This window comes from Marmota marmota, unplaced genomic scaffold, assembly GCF_001458135.2.
Source record: "Marmota marmota marmota unplaced genomic scaffold, marMar, whole genome shotgun sequence".
NCBI lineage: Eukaryota > Metazoa > Chordata > Mammalia > Rodentia > Sciuridae > Marmota > Marmota marmota.
In genome coordinates, this window is record NW_025999905.1 from 882309 (window position 1) to 895685 (window position 13377).

At 38.0% G+C, this 13377-nt stretch overlaps 1 protein-coding gene across 1 annotated transcript in view; it reads right to left on the reverse strand.

The window, feature by feature from the left end:
- Elapor2 (endosome-lysosome associated apoptosis and autophagy regulator family member 2) overlaps nucleotides 1-13371 on the reverse strand; it is a 163815-nt gene extending 150444 nt beyond the window's left edge. Inside the window, exon 1 of the mRNA XM_048799554.1 lies at nucleotides 13340-13371. The gene's annotated coding sequence lies outside the window, so the exon portion shown is untranslated. The remainder of the gene's footprint in view (nucleotides 1-13339) is intronic.
- Between the last annotated feature and the right edge of the window lie 6 nt (nucleotides 13372-13377).

Here is a 13377-nt window from a genome sequence, read left to right on the forward strand (position 1 = left end):
TATATATATAAAATAGATTTTAAAGAATATATGTTCATATATACTCACATATAAAAACATGGCATAGAAAGTAAGTCAAAAGAGAAAGAATGAATTATATATTGTTCAAATTACTGATTATAAAAACTGACTATCCAGAGGACAAAGAGACTCATAGTATCCCTAAAAAAAATTTTAATGAGTCAAAATATGGAAATAAGTTTACAGTATATTGTTAGATACAAAAGAAAATCACCACACTATATTCATTGAGTATTCCCATTTTGTGAATGTGTAGATGTTTGTAATGTAATATATGCAAAGAACACTTGATAACGTGTGATAGAGGCAATACAGATTAAGAGTAGATGCTAGGTAGCAGCTTGGGCTCATAAGTAACAGCCACACTAGAAAATGTTAGGATCACACTCATTATAGTTTGCAGGATGAGTGAGTTCATACACAAAATGCACTTAAAATTTTAACTGGCTATTGTTTTTATTAATTATTATTCCTATAATAAATGCTAAACTATTAAGATTAATATTATTTAGTGGGGTTATGCATATTTTTATTGCTTCATTTTTCTAGAATGCTCATATATTGCTTTTAATTTTAAAAAGTGGGGAGTTCATAACCCACTTGAATCGAATGTATGAAATATGATATGTCAAGAGTTTTGTAATGTTTTGAATAACCAATAAAAAAAGCAAAAAAAAAGTGACAAATGCAAAAAAAAAAAATGAAACAAAAAAGAGCAGATTGTGCTAATATTTATCTGCTCTTTAGCTAGAGAGGCACTTCCCTAGCATAACAGGCTCAGATATGTTAAAGCATCAATTATTATTTTGGCTCAAGTCATTTCCTAGTAAGCATTATTGATAAGCTCAAGAACTATCAAGTAGAAGTATATATTAAGCTTACATTTGACAGAGCCAATTCTTTCTGTTCTCAATTTTAGGATATAAGATTTATGTCAAAAGGGCATGTTTTATGTTTACATTGTTGCAATCTTAGAATAAAGTGCTAAGCATGACAGAATAAGAAAGAATGTTCTAGGACTAAAGCTCCAAGGACAGATTGAATCCACCCTGGTAATAGAGGCACAGGGCAGTAACCAAAACTCATTGTTTCCATAGACCCAACCCAGGCCAAAAGTCCCTTCAAAGCAGGAACCCTGAATGTTCAGAGTACAAAGAAGCAGCTCCTACAGATATAAAACACTTTCCTGGATGAACTCAGTCCTGCATTCTTCTGTCTGCTACCTGCTAATCCAAATCTTGTACTCTAAATTAGCATTATACCAATGCCTCTTCCACACTGCACTTAATATGTTTGAAGCTCATTATTGTGGCCCCTTAAGTCTTCTCTAAGCTAAAATCCCAATTCCCCTGACTAGTCCTCACATGACACACTTTGTAAATAAGTCACCTAATTTATATCTGAAGCCAATATCACCTTATTTCAATATCCCTCTGCAAATATCACACCTAAGTTGAATTCATAACCCAAGTTAAATGTCTACCTTCCATGAATCAATCACCCTGTTCATATCAACAGAACAGAAGACCCTCCATCATTGCTCTTAGCAGTCGTGTGACATCTGTGGCTTCAAAAGTACTTTTAAGTAAGATTTCCCCATCCTAAAACATATAATTTTCAGAATAAAAAAGAACAGTCTACATTTAAAATAATTATGTTTGTTTGCTCATTATTCTAACCTTTCAAAATCACTTTGAATCCCAATTCTTCTTTCCAACTCATTAGGCATGCTTCCCAGCTTTTGATTTTAAAAAATTTGGATAGCCTTCTCAAAAGGAAAGTATTAGTATAAAATGGTAGTAGTAAAACATTTACAGGACAGAGATTAGATAATAAGGCTAAAAATACTGCATTGGCAAATTTCCTCCAGCTTAGCATCAATTCCTTAAATTAATAACCTCAGTGTACATTTGTTTAAAAAGCCAAGAATCTGCCCAGTATCCCATCATTGATCACAAATTTCTATATCTTGTCCATAAGGACATGAGACCAATACAAATGCCTTGCTGAATATGAGAAAAACCATGTCTATATCATACTCCAGATTTACTGGTGCCCTCCCCATCAACCTCTAGCAAGTTCCTATGCTAATTAATCACACTCCACTAGCTGTGCCTCCTTAGTATCATCAAATGCTTCTCACTCTGCTTGCTCCTTAAATGCAGGCATTTCCCTAAGCACCCTCCTCAATACACTGCTCTTGCTATATGCTCACAGCCTAGGTGATCTCGTCAACACCCATAGCTTTAATTGCCTCTCATGAACTCATGGCTCCCAAGCTGTCCCAGCTGCATTCCTGTACCTCTAACTGTCTCCAGGAGACCATATTTTAAGCATCGCATGGGCATTTAAAACTCTGAATGTGCAACACTGAACTCATTCCACTTTTGCCCAGCTTCTTCCTACCTAGAAGTCATGGGAGACTGAAATTTATCACTCAGTCACAGATTCCTAAAGATGGGATCTCTTTAATAGCTGTCAAATCCATCTCCTCCCACCCTCTCCATTTGCTGAGCTCTGGATTTTCATTTGTCTGCTGCTTCTCCCATAAGGAGAATAAAACAGTCGCCTAACTGATCTTCCTGCCTTAAATATAATACCCTTTTTATCTTCCTCTACTCTCAGAAACAACAATCTTTCTGCCTTACAAACACCTCAGTCTCTGCCTTCCTCTTCACCTAGGCACCGCTTGCCACTCCCACCCACATGCCATTCATACTGGCCCTTGAACTGGTCATATTATTTAATTCCTTTCTACTGTTGCACGCCTTTATCTTCAACTGCCATATGTGGGATGCTGCATATCCCATAAAGCACTTCTGAAAATCCTTCAAAACTGAGTTGAAACATCACTTGTGCTGAGACCAGAGCTCCTTAGTTTGATTCATTTGCTCCTTCTGTGCTTCTTTACAACCCTGTGCACAACTTCATATCTGCATTTAATAACCATCTGTACCATAATCACATATTTTGAGTTTTTCCTATGAGAAATATATGATATGAACTTATTAAATGCTAGATGAGCAAATAAACATATGAATGACCACTGAAAAATAAATAACAAAGAATGAAATAGTTCTATTTTGAAATTTCAAAAACACACTTATAGAAAAAAAAATGCTAACCCAAATCCAAGATTTCTTAGACACACTGCAATGGCTTCAACATTTTTCTAACCCAAATACACAAAAAATTTCATATATTTCAGAAATTTAATAAGGTACTATGTACCAAATATTTATTTTTTAAAGATTAAAATATTTTTTAATGTCAATTTGATATGTTAAGGGAATAATTCCATATTATTGTATAGACTAAATAAACAATTGCTTTTTCTAGGTATTATATATCTGAAAACATATAGAAGAAAAAAATCTAAGGAATATTTTCAGTGCACATATGTTATCTGTACTATAAAATAAGAGCCACATAATAAGAAAAACAAAAATATCTAAATAAAAATTCTATAAAAGGGAAATATGAAAAGTTAAGTGACATTTCTCTAAGCACACTAACAAGTGATTAAATTACAATGACATAGCATTTTCTACCATCAAATTAGTAAAAAAGTAAGTTTTCAGTATTGGCTAGGGTGTAGTTTATATCCTCCAGAATGAGGCTATAGTTCATAACCAGCAGAAATCTTGGATCTATCTTAGTAATCTTAGATCTATCTTAATAAATCTTAGTAATCTATCTAGATAATTAGAAACTCAGATAATTGGGGGGGGTGTTACTGGGGATTGAACTCAGGGGCACTCAACACTGAACCACATCCCCAGCCCTATTTTGTATTTTATTTAGAGACAGGGTCTCACTGAGTTGCTTAGTGCCTCACTTTTTCTGAGGCTGGCTTTGAACTTAAAATCCTCCTGCCTCAGCCTCCAGAGCCGCTGGGATTACAGGCATGCACCACCACACAGAAATCCAGGTAATTTTTCACATTGCTATTTATTGTAAACATCTTATACTACAATTAAAAACAACCTACTTATCAAAAATTAAATTTATTCACACACACACACACACACACACACACACACACAATACCAGGCACTGTCCAAGTATGTGTGTGTGTGTGTATACACATACATAAACATTTTATGGAGCTTACAATTACTGAGAGAGGGAGGAATCATAAATAGTATAAGTGATTAAAATATATTTTATTATGGATGCTGAAAGTGCTACAGAGAAAACTAAAAGCATGAAATGGATGTAGAGAGGAAGGGGTTGGGATTTTAAACAGGTGGCCAAGGAAAACCTGACTGAGAAGGTAATGATTGAATAGAAACCTGAAGTACATGATGAAGAAAGCCTCCTAAAATATCTGAGGGAAGAGTATTCCAGGTAGAAGAAAGAGACATAGAGAAGTCCTGAGAAAAGAGCTCATATAACATATTCTAGAAAGAGCAAGGAGACCAGGGTAGGTAAAGCAGAGTGAAAAATAGGAGGTACTTCTATTTAAATGTGCTTCCCAAAGTTCATGCATTAGAAACTTAATCCCTAATGCAGTGTTCTGGATGTGGGGCCTAACCAGGAGGCATCCAGGTCATGAAGGCTCCAGTCTATGAAGGGACGATGCTATTATCACAGGAGTGAGTTTGTTGTAAAAGGGCAAGTTCAGGACCCTCTTGCTCATCCTCGCTCTCTCTTACCACTTCACCTTCAGTGGTACAGCAAGAGGCCTTCACCAGATGCAGCTCTTTGGTTTTCAACTTCTTCACCCCCAGAACTGTTAGCCAAACATTTTATTTATTATAAATCAACCCATCTGTAATATTCTGATGTAGAAGGACAAAACTGAGTAAGACAGGGAGAGTGATAATAGGTGATATTCAAGGCTTCAAGAAGGCCCAATGGACCACCATCAGAGCTGTGATTCTGAATGAAGTCTTATAAGGGTTTCAAGCTGAAGAGTAACATGATCTTACATGTGTTTTAATGTGATCTCTTGGCTGTACTGCACCATCAAAATGGGAAGTTATCACAAAAGTTCAAGTAAAATATGATAGTGCTGTAATCCAGAAGTCACAGGCAAAGTGGTACAAGTCCTAAATCTAGCTATTTTAAAGCACAGACAAGAGAAACTGCTAATAGGTTGGATGCAAGATACTGAAGACAAACAAGTAGATGGAGCCTCAAGGGAGCTGCACCTAAATAAAATAGGGAGGAGTTGCACCTAAATAAAATAGGGAAATTCTGAGTAGGTTTGGAACAAGTATTAGGAACTCAGTTTGGGAATATGAGATGTGAGCTACCTATCCAAGTGTTAAAAGGCTATGTTTGATAGGAATCCAGGGATGGTCCACACAGGAGATGTAAATTTGGGAGCTATCCACAAGTCAGTGTTACTTAAATCCAAGAGGCTAAGTGACATCGCCAATAGTGTGAGAATGACAGAAAAGATGGAAAGGCAAAGGATTGAGCCCTGAAATGTGCCCATGAAAAGAAGTCAGGGAGACAAGGAGGCCCTTCAAAGACTAAAAAGGATGATAATGGGGTAAGAGAAAAACCAGGAGTATTGTTTGCCTGAAATCAAGTGAACATTTTAGTGAAGACAGAGCAATTTACACACAACTTTCATAGTTAGGAAAGAGTACTCCTAAAGAATACTTTGGTAAATAAATAATTAGTCTACCTATATTCTCCCTTTCATTCACTCTTCAACCCAATACCATAGAAACATTGCTCTTCACTTATGAGAACTATAACCAATATTACCCATTGCACTGGAATTTATAAAGAATTTTCAAATGCATTAGCTTGATCCTCACAGCAACTCTAACATAGAAGAGGTAGGATTTATTATCTGCATTTTCAGCAAAGAAAGAGACAGAAAAGTTGATGTGCTCAAAGGCACATAAACCAGCAGCAAGACTCAGGTTTGAATTGGGTTCTTTAATTATTATCAATGCTGCTTATACTCCATCAAGAAGACACTTGCATCAGGGAAAAAATGTAAAAACACACACACACACACCTGTAAGTAGCAAACATTGGAAAATATTTATCAAGAAGACTGCCCATCCTCTCTTAATATTACTAGGTATTTCTATTCTAATACATTTCTAGGGAAAGATATTTATTGATTTCCATAATTGCTGCTTCTATCAGCCTGTGAGCTCCTACAGCTTTGTGACAAAATCCTCTGCATCTTATTTTAAGTGTTTTCATGGATACTGATATATAGAAGGTAACACAGAAACACTGGCTGAGGTTCTTCATAAGAACAGGAGAGGTCTGGGGTTGTGGCGCAGTGGTGGAGTGCTGGCCTAGCACATATGAGGAACTGGGTTTAATCCACAGCACCAAATAAAAAATATAGATATTGTGTTCATCTACAACTAAAAGAATGTTTAAAAAAAAGGAGATCTCATGGTCCACTTGATGTAATTACTTAACGAATATCTAAGATGCCCTGCAGAAGCAGGAAATCAGGTGGGTGACAATTTAAGAAATTCTAGCAATGAAACAGCTCCCTGGGTTTCAGGCCACTAAACTATGTATCTTTATTCAGTGGTCCTTTTACTTCAGAGTGAAGCATATACCAGATGGACTGCTTGTAATACAGAATGCTGGGCCTCAACCCTAGAGTTTCTGTTTCAGAAGATTGTGTGCAGAGCCCACGAATTTGCATTTTTGATGATTTTTGGGTAATTTTGACACTGCTGATCCTCCTCACTTTCAGAATCAATGACCTAGAAAAGAGCCTATAAGAGCAAAGCTTTGAGTAAGGGTAACACATAGTATCTTCAAATCCAAAGTTGTAAACTAAGAATAAATTTCAGTATATTCTGATCCCTGGGTATCTATTTCAGAATCTTAAATCTGGTTCAATTGAGAGAAGTACAAATTATGATTAAATGTACCATAAAGATCAATTCCTTCATATAGCTGAAAAATCAGAAACCAACTACTTACTGCAATTTTAAAGCAATAATTAGTTCTTCCAGAGAAGAAGACCTGTGTTTTTACTTAGTTTTAAAACTCTTAAAGTGCCTTAAACAAAAATATATGTAGCTGGGTGCAGTGGCACATGCCTGTAATCCCTACAGCCCTAGAAGCTGAGGTAGAAGGATCGCAAGATTATAGTCAGCCTTAGCAAACTTTACGAGGCCCTAAGCAATGTAATGAGACCCTGTCTTTAAATAAAACATAAAAAGGTCTGGGGAATATGGCTCCTTGGTTAAGCACCCTTGTGTTCAATCCCTGGTACCAAATACACACACACACACACACACACGTATGTATGTATATGTGTGTGTGTATGTTTGTATATATACATACATATTTGGGGGAAACAATGTATGTGTGTTCAAAGTCTCTGGTGAAATACATGGTATATTTGTGTGATTTTTAAAATTGTGCCCCCTTTGGGATATGAATTGGAACAAGGTACCCCTTCCTCTTAATGAATGCTGGCCTATGCCAGGGCAGATGGCTGGGCACACTGAGCTCTGAATGGCTTCTAGTTCCTCCTTCCCCTCAGCTGTGTGCCCTTATACAGAAAACAACTCACCAATCCACATACGGTGACCCTATGTATATGCAACACTGTAGGACAGCATATGGATGCCAAAGAGTAAATCAAAGGTTCTGACTAAAATTCAGATAAGAAAAAAGATCTACTGCCTTTTGTAGTTCAGGAAGAGTTAAGGGAGGGTCTTGGAATTGATCTAGGCCAGGAAGCTTCTTCTGTATGAGAAGTTCTATCACCATCAGCAATGACCTTCATACAATAAACTCCTATTCATCCTTTGGGTGTTAGCTTTTCCAGAGGAATCTCTGGTCTCTTACCCCAACTAGGGTGGCTACACTCCCACTACACACAGTGATTTTTTTGTTATCGTGCTTGCAAATGTAAATACAGGATATGTGGGCTTGTTTTTAATCTGCCAAGAGATTACAAAGCTCTATGTGGTCAGGGCCTGTGTGTGTGTGTGTGTGTGTGTGTGTGTGTGTGTTTATTTTAGTATCCATACCTGGTACATAATTACATAACAAATATGTATTGAATACTAAAATACTATATATAACATATTCAGAAAGACAAAAGAGAATTGTGCATGGTTTCTTCAAAGGGAATTAAAAAGCACCCAAAATTTCACTTGTATTTTCTAACAATAAAGAATAAAAATCCAAGACATTGCTGAAGAATACACTGTGAAAGGAAAGCGTGCCACTCTATACTATGTTCTGCTATTTCCATCCCCTGTGCTAAAATATGACACTTCACAGATCTGTCAACTCTTAGTTTTACATTGTAAATATTGATGGTGTGAATACTTGCTCACATTTGCCTAAAACATGAGAAATGGTTCTGAGCATAAGAACTCAAAATGGAAAATTCACCTCCACAGGGATAACAGGCAAGATTAATTATGTTAACTGCTTAAAAACAGAAGCAGAGTCCTAACTCCTTCAGTGACAGTGTGACTCTAGAATTTCTGTCACCTTTCCCCATAGCCCACGACTTACAGGGATTTGCTGCACAAAGGATATTTCTCAACTGTTTACCTCAAAGTGTGGAATAGAAAACATGGCCATTTATCATCCTTCTGATTTATGTAGACTTAGAAGTCCCCAAATCTTACCAAATCTAGGAAGGCCATGTAACACAATTCTACCCTATCACCATGGCCTTACCTCCCATTAATGTCAACTCATCTCCTCTACTCCATAGGAATTATTCTGGCACAAAGTACCAGAGACATAATTGCCAAATTCAATCTTCTCTTTTCAGTCCTCATTTTATCAGGAATTCTTTGGGAAACTGACACAAAACCAGCCCTTTCTTCTTCAAAGCTGTTCTCCCTTTCCTCAAAACTTCATCCTGTTACATTTCTCCCTTTCTAGTCATTGCTTTTGCATTTCCTCAATTTCTGTTCTCTTTAACATTAGCCAAAAACCAAGTCCTATCTTTGACCTTTGTTCTCCCTGGATGATTTTGATTTCTGCTAATCCAGTAGTTTCACTGCACCTTCCCATCAAGTGATTCTGAGATCTGTGCACCAGTCCAGACCATGCTCCGGAGCAACAGGGCCTGACACCCTAACTGCTGATTGAACCACTCAAAGTCACACTCTCCAGAAGGAAGTTCCTTATCTCATCTCCCTCATACTCATCACCTGGAGGTTAGAAGCAACTTTCTCTAATCACGCCAGAGCATCTTACTCCTTCAATCTTACATCCATTTACTGTCAATTCTATCTCCTAAATTAAGCTCTCTTATCCCCCTTCATTGCTACTCCTTAATTGGGGATATGCCATTCTTTACCTGAACTATTACAATCACCTCCTAGGAGGTCACACCTCTTTCTATTTCCCACAGCTCCAGTGGGGCCTCCATACCATTGCCAAACTAAAACATGTTACTCCTGCTTTTTAAATCCTTACCTACCAAATGAAGATCAGCTTCTCAGCATAATAAAAGGTCCCTTGGGATCAGCTCCTGCCTGCCTCTCAGATTCATTTTCATTAAGCTTCTCATTGTACACTGTACTCCAGTGATAACCAATTATAACACAAAGCAGTTTTGTACTTCTGTCCTTTTTCCGTCTATGCTCTACATGGAAAGAGCTTTCCCCAAACCAGCACACACCTGAACCTTGTCTTTTGGCAAATTCCTACACATTTTTCATGTGTCATTCACTTCCTCTGTAGAAATTATGAGGAGGATCTTTTTTGATCCTCCCCAGGAGATTTGACTGCCCCTCTCCTCTTTTGTGGCACCAAATCCCTTAATTGCAGTTGTTCATTTACATATCTGTCTCATCCTTACCTAGGCATATTTTTTGTGTGTGTGATTTTACATCATGACATTTTGCCTGCAATACAGTATAAGCTGAATAAATGTTTGTGGAATAAAAACTGTTGACAAAAGTCATCATTCAATAAAGATTCAAACAGACCAGTAGAATCACATTACGCAAGATTTTAGAGCAGTGAACTAAGAATCAGCTATCACGTGATTTAATTTACCATATTTAAATAATGCATACATAATCCACTTAGTTCTGTTATTTTTCCTCTCATGTACTCTATCTTTTAATACCCTACTCCAACTCTGAATCATCTTCTGGCCTTTTTATTTTTTTTCTTCTGGCAGCCCAATTAAGTCCTTTTATTCACTGAGTCAAAAATCCCATTTCAATTCTCAGATAGACCTATCCTCTGAACCTTTGAAGGCTCGCTGTAGACCCTTGCTGAAATAATAGCATCTAGCTCTGCTAATCTAACAATAAAGAACTCTTATATTTATATAGATGTTTTCCTTTAATATATTAATCTCATCCTCACAATAAAGTAGGTAGGTCATTTTGTATTACTTTTATTTTACAATTGAAAAACAGATACCCAGAAAATACCTTCTGTAAATTCCTCCATATGAAAGCTCAAGTACTTCTGATGTCTGGTCCTTTTTTTCTTTGAATACCAATTACCAAAGTCACATCCCATTCTTGTTCTTTATCTGCTGGTACATTGACTTTACATTTTTTTCTCTCTTCCAAACTATCACTTCCTGTTTGTGCCTGTACTTCCATCCTGTTGATTTGATCACCAGCTGAACATTCCAAAGCAATCATATTTTTCTCTCCTTTTCAACTCCATAATCCAAGGACATTGATAAAGGAAGCTGATTTTTTTTTATGAATTTCACCCCAGAGTCCAATCCTTTGCAAGATTTTAAGTGAAACTTTTACTCATACCCAGTTGTCTTTTTGAAGGGCCTTTTTCTGCTCTCAGGCAATCATCACTAGATTATTCCCAGGCCAATTTTCTGTGCTCCCTTTCCTTTCATTGCTCTTCTCTACAACTAGGCAAAGAAACTGCTAGACTTTGTAACTTAGGTAAGAAGGAGTACTTTTATAAATGATGATGAGACAAACAAGGTTTAGAATGACCTCCATATTTTTCCATACTCCTCAACATGCTCTCATATCAAGAGTTGGCTTTAGTTTCCACCCTCAAAACCCCTCACTTTAACTGGTCTTACTCTCTTCCCCACCTCATAGCTCTATCCTTTGTATCCAGCTTTCACTTCCTCTAATATTAACAAAGAGTGCAAAGGGACAAACTCGCAGCAGTGACACACAGCAGTTACTTTAACTGTGCCTTTGTTCACAGGAGTTGGGCCCACACTTCCACAGCTGTATATCAGAAGAAAGCACTAAGCTCAAGGGCATGCCCCTCTACATAACCATACCCTTAAAGCCTGAAAATCCCTTGCCTTCCTTGCTTTACTCTTAAACACAATGTCACAGAGAAACAATAAAGTTTGCATATTAGCTCAGCTGGTAACACTAGGGAAAAGCAGATATTGTCCCTGGAAGGCCACTAGGCCTTTTCTATTTCCAAAGGAACTCAACTCACAGTTAATGGTCTTATAATTCTGTTAGTCATCAAGAGGAATATAAATGAAACTGTGACCATTTCTAAAAACACAGCTAGCCACAAGCAGGCTCAGTAGCATCCTCCTGTACATTTTACTATTCCTACTGTCAGAGGGAAAAGTCAAATTTGAGAGCTAAAAGGATAAATCACAGGCAATTTCTAAAGCCAATAAAAAGCTGGGATTGACTTAACAAAGCCTTCCTGAGCCTTCTATCATCTCCCTACCTCTCTTTCTCTGCTTCTGCCTTGGGTTGTAGACTTATACTCTGTTCCGACTGGGTACATGTGTATAGAAATTTGCTCATCTAAAGGATTAGTCTGGTTGTAGTGACCAAAGTATATCCTCTACTTCCCTTGACCTTCACCTATTTTGAACAGATTCTTCATTACTTAAGAATTAATGTTACAAGAAGCTTGAAGACTTTTCACTTCAGAAAACACACATTCTGTATATTGGGACTGATGGGTGTTGGAGGATGGGGGTAAAGGATAAAGTTTCTACTGTCACAACTGTTCAAACTGAAGATGTCCAAGGAGCACTCTCCGTAGAAACCTGGAAGAATGGATTATTCCCAGGTGATAAAGTTGTGGACTACATATTAAACTAATTATACTAAAAACTCTGAAATTAAATACAGCTGTTTATTGAGAGCATGCCCTGATTTCCCCTATTACAACACTTCTGTGTCTTCCCACACAAGCCTTTGATCTAATTCCCTTTCATTTCAGGCTGTCCTGGGACTTGTATTATGAGAAAGGAAGCTGAAAATCCATGGATGATGGTGATATCAAGAATACAGATCCTCTCGCAATCAAACCTGCGTAAAATTCAGAAGTTATAACAATCTACACAAGGAATAAGCTCTGGGCTTTCTTCCCAGAGGGGATATTGGCTAACCTATTTTTGCTGCTTAAGTTCAATGCCCTATCACCCTGATTCCTAGCAATCTTCCTAAAAACAGGACCCACCTCTCATATCCTCTTCAACATAATCATTCAAAGTAGGTCAGAAATGTTGCTTCCTTCCCCTCATTGATTTTTATTAAGAGGATGCACTTTCTAGAACATTTAAATGATAAACACCTAATACAAGTACCAAACGATGACATCCTCTGTAAATTTTTGGCACACTAAGTCATGTTCCCCTAAAACCTAGAGGAAATCACATCGCCCATAAATTATCCTTCTTGGCTGTAAATTCACAATAATCTCAATCTATACAATGCACAGCTGCACAGCTTCAGCCAGGTGATTAAGCACCTCCCAAAAGGAGCATATTCACTCTGTCTTTTCCAATTTTCTACATCACCAGCCCGCCTCTTCCCCAAGTACACTCTTTTTTTTTTTTCTAACCAATTTATAGCCATATTTTGCCAGAAGAATGCCAAATGACACTACACACAGGCTTAGCAGTTCCCCAGGGCCTTATCAGGAAGGTGAGGGCAGGGAAGTAAGACTAAAACGTTTGTAAACACTTGGGACTGGAGAAAAGGGGGAGGCGCGGGAAACCCTCCTGAGTCTGTATCTGGGTCTCAGGAAAAACTGTAATGAGATAGTTCTCCAATTCTCACTGGCGGGGCTTCCCCAGTCTCCTCCCCTTGTCGAAACGTCTCCCTCGACCCCCAAGTCCTCAAACCTGACTCTCCAAAGAGGGCACCGCAAAGTCCTTCAGAGCCGCCCCCCCCCCTCACCCGCACCCGAAAAAAATAAGCGCGAACAGAAAACATCACCAGATAGGCATCAAAGCCACACACCCTCTCCAGGCCAGCTACCAGGGGCGGTCAACTTCATCCCTTGGAACAAAACGAAAACCCTGTCCTCCAACAAGGAAAAAGGTGACGAAGGCAAATGAAGAAATAAACAGTCAACCCCTCCCCCGCCCTCTCGGCAAACTCCAGGTAAGGGGCCAGGTGCTGCTCACCTCCTGGCAAGGAGGAAGCGGGCGGCTGGAGGAGGAGG